Consider the following 9,265-nt stretch of genomic DNA (forward strand, 5'->3'; position numbering starts at 1 on the left):
AGACTTTGCCTGAATTTTCATTTGAACAAAACACCACTAAGGACAAATGAGAATATGTGGCTATAGATCCAGTATTATATGATATTAAGAAATCATTGTTGGGTGCCTGGGTGGCTCAATTAAGTCTCTGACTTCAGCTCAGGTCATGATCTCATGGTTTGGTTCATGAGTTTGAGCCCTGCATCAGGCTCCCTGCTGTCCGTGCAGAGCCCACTTCAGATCCTCTGTCTCCCTCTTGCTCTGTCCCTCCCTCTCTCGCACTCTCACACTATCTCTCTCAACAATAAATTAAAAAAATTTTTTTAAATCATTGTTAATTTTATTAGGTATAGGATTACATACATGTTTTTTAAGTCCTATGCATGTGAATAGAGATGAAATCTACTTTACAACACTTCAGCCAAAAAATAGATAAAGCAAATATGAAAAAATGTAATGTCATTTCTTCATATGTGTTCAAAATAGGCTATGTAAGAAATAAGAGTGATTTGAACACTCTTCTTGGACAATATCGTTGGGAGTGGTCAGAGTTTGACAGAGCTCAAAAAAAAAAAAAAAGTATGGGGCAATTTTTGTTTTACTGAAGGAATTACCTGAAGAAGATACATGACTTTACAAAAGTCACATACTTAGCCATTGCATACATTCTAAATAATCTTCATTTCCTTGTCCCTCCTGCATAACTTCTTGACCTCATCTCATCCTCCAGCTGCTGCCCTCTTTCCTTTGCAGTAAAACTCCTTGAAAGAACTGTGGACAGTCATTGTTTCCACTTTCCCTCTTCCCATCCTCACTTGAACCCACCCCAACAGGCTCCCCCATCTCCAGGAAACTGCTCTTGTCTATGTCACCAAAGACCTTCATGTTGCTAAGTAAATGGTCAGTGCTCAGTCTTCCTCTTGTTCAGCTCATCAGCAGTATTTTCTGAAGTTGGTCATTTCCTCCATCTAGCTTCCAAAACTCTCCTGGGTTTTCTCCACCTTACCGGTCACTCCTCAGTAATCTCCATTGCTAGTTGCTCCTCATCTCCCCATCTCTGACCGTGGAAGTGCTCCTAGATTCTGCATTTTGTCTTAGCAACACTCGTTGTCTTGTTGTAAGCACCTTGTGGTCCATTCCCCGCCCCTCCCCATTTTGCACTCAATCCATGCTTGCTGACATGCACCAAAACGAGTTCAGAAACCAGGTTCTGCCGGTGAGTTTCTGTGAAAAGGAAGTCCTTAAGAATTTAAAAACAACAACAAAAAAGCAGGGTCAGGATGAGGGTGTGGAATAAAATACTATACGTACTTGACCATTTCCCTGTCATCTATTATCTGTGAGGGGAGGAAGCACTGCCCAGAGCACTGATGGTCAGACTTTGAGCACTCCACAATGATCAGATTACTGGGCGCCAGTGTGGCTCAGTCAGCTAAGTGTCAGACTTCGGCTCAAGTCATGATCTATCAGTTTCTAAGTTTGAGTCCCGCATTGGGCTCTGTGTTGACAGCTCAGAGCCTGGAGCCTGCTTCAGATTCTGTGCCTCCCTCTTTCTCTGTCACTTCCCTGCTCACTGGCTCGCACGCTCTCTCTCTCTCTCTCTCTCTCTCAAAAATGAATAAACATTAAAAAAAAAAAAAAGAACTATCAAATTACTTGTTGAAATGCAGATTCCTGAGTTTTCCTTCAGTCATTCTGATCCAAGTGGTCTGGGATGGGGCTCGGAGATGGGCATTTAGCAAGCACTCCTGTGACTCTGATGCAGGTGGTCCCGCCCACACACTGTGCTCTGAGAACCAGGCAGTCGGGGGTTCCATGACTCAAAGTGAGATCTGCAGTTAAGAGCTAGTCTGAGAATGCTTTCTAAAGATCCGGGATAAGAAAAGGACAGAAATCGATTGTAATCAACTTTTATACTAATTTGAAAGAGTCATTTTATGCCTAATGATTCTAACAATAACTTTAAAAATATTCCAAGAATTTCTTTTTATTGTATTTTAGAAACTACTGACATGTGAGAGGTTGGTGGGGGGGTGGGGGGAAGGATTCTGCACAAATAGTTCAAGAAGCCCTGGCTTGGGAGAAAGAGTTCATGCTCTGTCATCTATCTCAAAAGCTCAGATTCAGATCCTGACTTTTCTGTCAGTTATATGAGGCTAGACCAGTCCATCAGCTTCTAATAAGCCTTGTGTCTTCATCTGTAAAGGATGGATAATAATACTTTGCCCCTGCAGGGTTGTAAGGACAACTTAATGATAGACTTTATCACTTTGTTTCAGCTAATAATTGTTGAGCTTTTTCATCACGTGCTGAGTGCTCAACACAAGGGCAAAAGCTCCTGTAATTTGGTGAAGCTCATTTAATTCTTGCAGAACAGTGCCTGAGGCAGGTACCGCTCTCAGCTGCTTCCACAGTCCCCAGAGAGGTGGTCCAGGCAGCTGACTTATTCCCAGCCCCTGGCTGCTGGGTTCTATTAGTGGGAGCCAGCAGAGGTCAGGAAGTTAATAGTTATGTCAAAATATTTCTGACAAGTCACAAATTTGCTCAAGCTGGAAACATGTTAAGCGACAGGAAACTAACCTGCAGTCACTTAATCTGCAAAGCGAGTGAAAGGAAGCCTCCAGAGAAATTCACATCAGGTCTGAGTAGCTGTGCTTTTTAGCAAGTGTTTACCTGAGGGCAAGAGTAGGTGCGGGAGCTCCAGCTCATGGTGGGGAGGGGGAAATCCTGCCCTGATCAAAGCCCTGAAGATAAAGGGGCTTTCATTTCTGCTTGCCCCAACTGTTCCAGACCCAGGCTGCAAAAAGTGTCTCTTCGTGGAGATTAGATCTTTTCCCAGCCAGGCAGGCACTGATGGAGAAGCAACTGCTGAGTACATTTCCCTGAGGTTGTCTGAAAGCATGAGAACAGAGCTCTGTGGGGGGTACTGTGTCCCTACCACAGACAGGCTGCTCTGTGGTGGCTGACCAGAGCCAGTCACGCTGAACAGGTAAGGAGAGCTCTGAAGTCGCGATTCGCAGAGCCGTGGCAAAGGGCAATCACTGGCCATTTGCTACTGTCTTCAACCTTGCGCCTTTCAACGGTGGATGTATATTTGTAGAAAGATTTGCCTTCCCATTTGACAGGTACCTGGCTGAAGGGGGCACTTCGCACCCCATCAGCTCCCTCTCCGTGTGATGCCCACTGCCCAGTACTAGCGGTCAGAGCCCCAGCCCCAGCAGGCGTCTTGCCCCACCTTACCACACTGAGAGCCACGGGGCACTCCACTCCGACAGAGCTGAGCCAAGGAAGCCGCGAAAGGGCCTGTTCAGAGGGTTAAATAAATGCTGCATGCCTCCTGAGCAACAGGTCCACCCCTTTTTCCTCTACACTTCAATCCACACCCAACCGAGAAGCAGAGAGAGAAGAAAAGGGGCCTATCGCCTCCTCAGGAAATGGACCTGTTTCACCTCCCCTTAATATTTAAAAAAGAAATAGGTTTATATTACAGAAGTTTCTACACCTGCAAAAAGGTAGAGGGAGTAGCACAATGAACCCATTTTCAGAACCCAGCTCTTTGCAAAGCTACCAACATTTTGCCAACTTGGTTTTACTATTTCCCCTTTATTTTCCTCTGGAGTCATTTAAAGCAAGTGTCAGCCCAGCTATCTTCTCCATCGGGGGTTCCACGAGAAAATGAAGCCCTAATGTCCTACGTATGACATCCATTTATGTAATGAGTTAACTTACCTGCCTGGCACCAAGGAGGGTATTAGCTCTGTGCCATCCTTGGGAGAAGTGGGACTACAGGCCCTCAAAGAATTTTCCATGGAGCTTAATTCTCTCCCTCTCTCTCTCTCTCTCTCTCTCTCTCTCTCTCTCTCTCTCTCTCACACACACACACACATACACACACACACACACACACACACACACACACACACACACTGGGTTCTGCCAGAGAATTTATGAGGATACATATAAAGCCCCGATGTCATTATCACTTAATATCCAATCCACTTTCAAATGTTTACCAGTTCTTTCAAAAGTATCTTTGACACTAAATTCCTGAAATAAGGATCCCAGCGAGGTGGGCACATTTTGTTTGGGTGATACAGCACTCTCAACTCTCTTTTAACGTGTCCGCAGTTCCCCACTCCCTTATTTTTCTTTCTCAGGACGTGTATTTGTGAAGAAAGAAGTCATTTGTTCCAGGAATGCGCCTAGAACTGAATCCTGCAGAGGGCCTCCTCAAGGAATTGTTTAACTTACTCCCCTTTGTTCTGTGTTTCCTTCCCATGAATGGAGTGTTAGATTTCAAGTCCTGTTGAGATTCCGTGGTTTTGAGTTTAATGGTTCTTCCAAGTGTTTTATATGTAGGAGGGCCCGAGTCCTGGCTGCCTGGGGGAGTGCAGGGCCCAAGCTCCTCCACTGTGCAGAAGTTCCAGAACTACTGAGAACAACATGCACAAGTGCTCACGGTCTGCTGTGATCCAACCAGCGATAGATACGGCAGGGCAGACACCAGCCAGAAACCCCACACCCCCCAGAACGTGCCTTCCAGTGAGGGGACAAGAGTAAAACCAAATAAATACATATGTACATAATGTTTTGGAAATGGATAACCTCTGTGCAGAAAGTTAAAGCAGGAGAGCAGGATAGGGACAACAGGAGGTATGGGGGAAGGACAGAGATCAGCATTCACCTGGAGAGTCCGAGAAAGCCTCCCTAAGAAGAAGGCACTGGTGCAGAGAGACTGGGGGGAGGGGAAGAGAGGGTCATGAAGGTTTGCTGAAGGAAGGGGATTTCAGGTGGATGGGACAGCAAAATCCCGGGGCCGGGGTGGGCCTGACCTGTTTCAAGAACAGCACAGAGGCCAGAAACAGAGCAGGGCAAGAAGGGGAACAGAAGGGGCGCCTGGGTGGCTCAGTCGGTTAAGCCTCCGGCTTCGGCTCAGGTCAGATCTCACGTTTGTGGGTTCGAGCCCCGCGTCAGGCTCTGTGCTGACAGCTAGCTCAGAGCCTGGAGCCTGCTTCCAGTTCTGTGTCCCCTTCTCTCTGCCCCTCCCCCTCTCATGCTTTGTCTCTCTCTGTATCAAAAATAAAACATTAAAAAAAATTAAAAAAAAAAGAAGGGGAGCAGAAGATGAGGTCGGGGGCGTAGGAGCCAAATCACCTAGGGCCTTAGACGCGTGTAGGATTCTAGCTGGCGTTCTGGACTTGGCTGACTTATGTTTGAAAGGGATTGTTCTGGCTGGTGCACTGAGAAGCAAATGTAGTAGGCAGCAGGCTGAAAGAGCGTTTAAAAAAAAAAACAGAACACTTTCAAGAGGCTCTTGCAATAACCCAGGTGCAAAAGGCCCATGAGCCACTTACTAAGCTCTTTACTGGGTGCTAGCAATTTAGGGACATTACCTAATTCGATCCTTACCAGCACCCCATGGGCTAGGCTTTTAACAATCCTCTTTTAGAAACAAAAAGGAAGCTCTGAGAGAGTTGCAGCCATTTGCTCAAGAGGTCATTGTCAATGGTCAAACTAGACTATTCTAACCCCCCAAACTGCTCTGCTGTCCATCAGATGGCCCTCAGGGCCCTTAAAGGGCTAAGAGCCTGGCTGCTTTACCAGGTCAACTACTGGTGCTGGTCACCATCCTGGACCTTCTGGTGACACCTCTTTACTCCCTCCAGATCTCCATCTCCTTAACTCCTCAGTGTGCAAGCCTCACCCTCATCTGTACCTTAGAACCTGTCCCTAGAGACCTCGACTCCCTACTATCCCCAGAGGGTACCTCAGCCAACCACAGTACCTCCAGGAGGCAGTCCATGTGTCCTGGCTTCCACGAACCTTCACCACAACGGGCTCCCCCACACCCCTCTTTTTTTCTTTTTGAGAGAAAGAAAAAGAGAGAGAGAACAAGTTCTCTCTGGGGAGGGGCAGAGAGAGAAGTGGGCTCCGTGCTGACAGCAGAGAGCCCGATGCGGGGCTCAAACTCACAACCATGAAGTCACGAGCTGAGCCCAAGTCGGAAGCTAAACCAACTGAGCCACCCAGGCGCCCTGAGGGCTGCCCTTTCTCACTTTGTGCCCTCTGTGCTGCCACTTAACCCTGTAATGACTCCTCTCCCTGTTTCCCACGTCAAGGATGGCTGGCTGCCCCCCTGAAATCGTGCTCCTTCTGCCATACGGAGTTGTTGAAGGTGGCAGCCCACCAGGGGTTACATTTTCCTGCCAGTGTACACGCACACACATACACACTCTGCATCTAGGTGGGACAGGTGGACGATGACATGTGAGCCACTTGTCGGTCAAGAGGACTAGGAAGTGCAGCCAGCATTACCCTAACCGAGCTTCTTGGTAGAGACCTCCTGCATTTTTATTCCTACTCCTCTGGGAACATCAGCAGTATTGTCTGCAATAGATTCTTCCATCATCCTCAGAGCCCTCCCCTCATCCCAGGACTTCCCCAGGGCAGCGGATTAACAGCCACTCCCCTTGAAGTATTAAACACCAGAGGTGCCTGAGTTCCTCCAGCCATACACCTTTCCTATGTGTTTCCTTGCTGTGATGCCTGATGTGAAGAACAAAGGCAAAAGAAATGTGGACATAATTAAATTTCCTTATAACCTGCAGCCCACTGACAACTACCTGAGGCCGGCAGAGGACACTTCCTTCTAGGAACTCCCAACCGTTTTAATGGTAATACTTTCCTAGAGGCAAAAGGCAGCCTTAGCTTGACAAAAGCTGGGCCTCCAGGATCCAGTAAGTCTTCTTTAACATATGAAAATCCTTTTGGAAACTTCTTTGGTCTCTAAGGCCCCCTCCCCTACTTAAAAGTAGATAACCAGTCTCTTCTCACTATCCAGGGGGCAGCTCTTTCTGCCCAAGGGTCCTGTCCCCATGTCTTAATTAAACCACCTTTTTTGCACCAAAAAAGTCTCAAGAATTCTTTCTTGACCAGCCACTCTCAGACCACACAACAAATCACATCAACCCCTAGGTTTTAAAAGATGCTACCAGCCAGCCACATTTAATTAAGAGTGTGGATTCTTACTTGTTATCAACTGAACAAAGATACTGCTGCCAGTAAGAGGTTTTGTTCAGCGTGGGGTGGCCACTGTTATCACAGCAGTTGGTAAAATTCCAGCACGATACAAAGAAATTTCATCATTTCTTTGCCCTGGACAGGTTTTTTGTGTTTTTTGTTTGTTTGTTTGTTTGTTTGGAATAAATATGTTTCTGGCTTCTTGAAATCCTCCAAGAATCTGGTGGGTCTCTGGAGTCCCTGGGCAAGGAATGCTGGTCTGTGCGGCCTGAAACTTACCCCAATAAAATCATACTTTCTGATCCCTGCTGGCCTCCTGAAAAACAGGTTTTACTGGTTGGCTACATATGTAGGGTACTTAAAAAAAAAAAAAAAACTCACCCACAACTGCCCCAACTAGGCAGAAAGAAGGCATTCTGTGCTTATCTGGAAGAATTTGGCCCTCAAGTGCTTAAAAGTCAGGACCCCAGCCAAATCAGATTTTTACTTAAGGCCAAGATCAAACAGATACAGGTCCCCACCCATCAGTGCTCAGCAGCTGAAGGCAGGCAGCCTTTTCATCAGAAAGACCAAACAGAACTGTCACAGCTGAGCAATGTACCTAGGTGGCCCAGAATCCTCCCTGAAGAGCAAAGGAGGACCAAATGGCAACAACACATGAGGGAAAGAGTTCTACTAAAAGACCAAAGAGGAAGAATTTTCTCGTAAATCCTGATACCGAGGGTCTGATGACTTACATCTCTCTCTTCAAGTCCCAGTTTAACCATCATTAGTGAGAACAATGATGTCTGCCAATGTTGTCTTAAACATGTCGTCTCCAGGAATTCCTTGGCTAGAGATGGTGCTAGGGGCTGTTTGTTCTTCCGTTCTGGTTTTACCCAACAGGACAGGGAAATGGCAGGGCCAGAGGTGTTGACATTTCCCAAAGGCCAGTGGCACTGAAGAGAGCTGCGGTTCCTCAAGGCAGCCACCAAGGTGATGAAATGTTTACCTCTCTCACCTTAGCAAATTGATCTCTTTCCCAGGACCAGCCCAAGGCCAGCTGGGCCCACCATGCAAAGAGAAAGGGAAGAGACTGTAGAGGAACAAGGGTCTGATCCAGTCTGTCCTCAGGGCTGTAAAGGTCAGCATAGGTGAAAGGAACCACTCAGGCACTACTTCTCCATATTGCCTGGCATTAACATATCACCCAGGATGCATCCAAAAATACAGGTGCCGGGGCGCCTGGGTGGCTCAGTTGGTTGAGCTTCCGACTTCGGCTCAAGTCATGATGTCACAGTTTGTGAGTTTGAGCCCCCCATCGGGCTCTGTGCTGAGAGCTCAGATCCCAGAGCCTGCATCAGATTCTGTGTCTCCCTCTCTCTCTCTCTCTGACCCTCCCCTGCTCACACTTCTCTCGCTCTCGCTCTCTCTCTTTCAAAAATAAACATTTAAAAAAAATTCTCAGGGGTCTCAACATTGAGACCCAACACTCTTATAAATGTTGAGCCTCCTGAGGAAGGTGAGGCCGGGGGAAGTCCTGTAACCTGCCTGGGAAAGTCTGGCCCTGAAGCCAGTGAGCTTTCCTCCCTAAAGCAAAAAGACTGTCAAATCCTGCATGCTGACCCAACCAAGGAACGTGACTTAGGAAGATGGAGAAGAAAGGAGGACCGTGGAAGGAAGAGAGCTGCCCTGCGGCTCCCCTCAGTCCCTTCCACCCCCAACCAGTGCCACCCTGAGAAGGGATGTGAACTTACCTTGTGACCACATCTACTTGGATCAATCAGTTCAACCAAGATACAGGTAACTCTGAGCTCAGGCCCAAGAGCAGTAGGCCCAGAGGTAACCGCTGCTCCACTGCTCTCAAGATGAGAAATCAGACACGTGCCCAAATACCTAATGCACTATTTACTCTGTTTCCACCCCCCTCCCCAGCCCAGACAGTGAGCGCCTGAACCAGAGTTACCTCGATGCTCCCAAGGACAAGGTCAGGGCCTGTGGCATGGCTTCATGTGCCAAATAAGCAAATGTTTTCTTCTTGCAAAGAAGGTGCTTGAGAATCTTAGCCCAGGAGTAGAAGCCCACATCCGGCCCAGGATCAAAGCCTTCATGGACGGGGAAGACCTGGAGGCAGGAAGAAACAGCATGGAGGTGGGCAAAGGGCACCAGGGCACAGAGAGAGGTTCAAGTCAGCCCCAGTGGGGAAACAAAGCTGAGCAGCAGGAGGTGACACTGAAAGGCAGACTCGGGCCTCACCCTGTGGCATCAGGAGTAGCCTGAGTCTGGC

The 9,265-nt window shown here is 47.6% G+C and overlaps 1 protein-coding gene across 20 annotated transcripts in view; it reads right to left on the reverse strand.

Moving 5' to 3' along the window:
• The window catches only part of ST6GAL1 (ST6 beta-galactoside alpha-2,6-sialyltransferase 1), a 119,735-nt gene that overhangs the window by 38,289 nt on the left and 72,181 nt on the right, over positions 1 to 9,265 (reverse strand). For 16 of the 20 annotated variants that reach the window (XM_029939678.1, XM_029939663.1, XM_029939659.1 and 13 more), the window contains one exon: positions 8,945 to 9,102. The exons of 1 other annotated variant lie outside the window; for it this stretch is intronic. The gene's annotated coding sequence lies outside the window, so the exon portion shown is untranslated. Of the gene's footprint in view, positions 1 to 1,635; positions 1,843 to 2,652; positions 2,786 to 8,944; positions 9,103 to 9,265 lie in introns of those variants that run through there. 3 more of the 20 variants (XM_029939670.1, XM_029939671.1, XM_029939677.1) reach the window with 3 other exon arrangements.

The sequence above is a fragment of the Suricata suricatta genome, chromosome 5 (assembly GCF_006229205.1).
Source record: "Suricata suricatta isolate VVHF042 chromosome 5, meerkat_22Aug2017_6uvM2_HiC, whole genome shotgun sequence".
NCBI lineage: Eukaryota > Metazoa > Chordata > Mammalia > Carnivora > Herpestidae > Suricata > Suricata suricatta.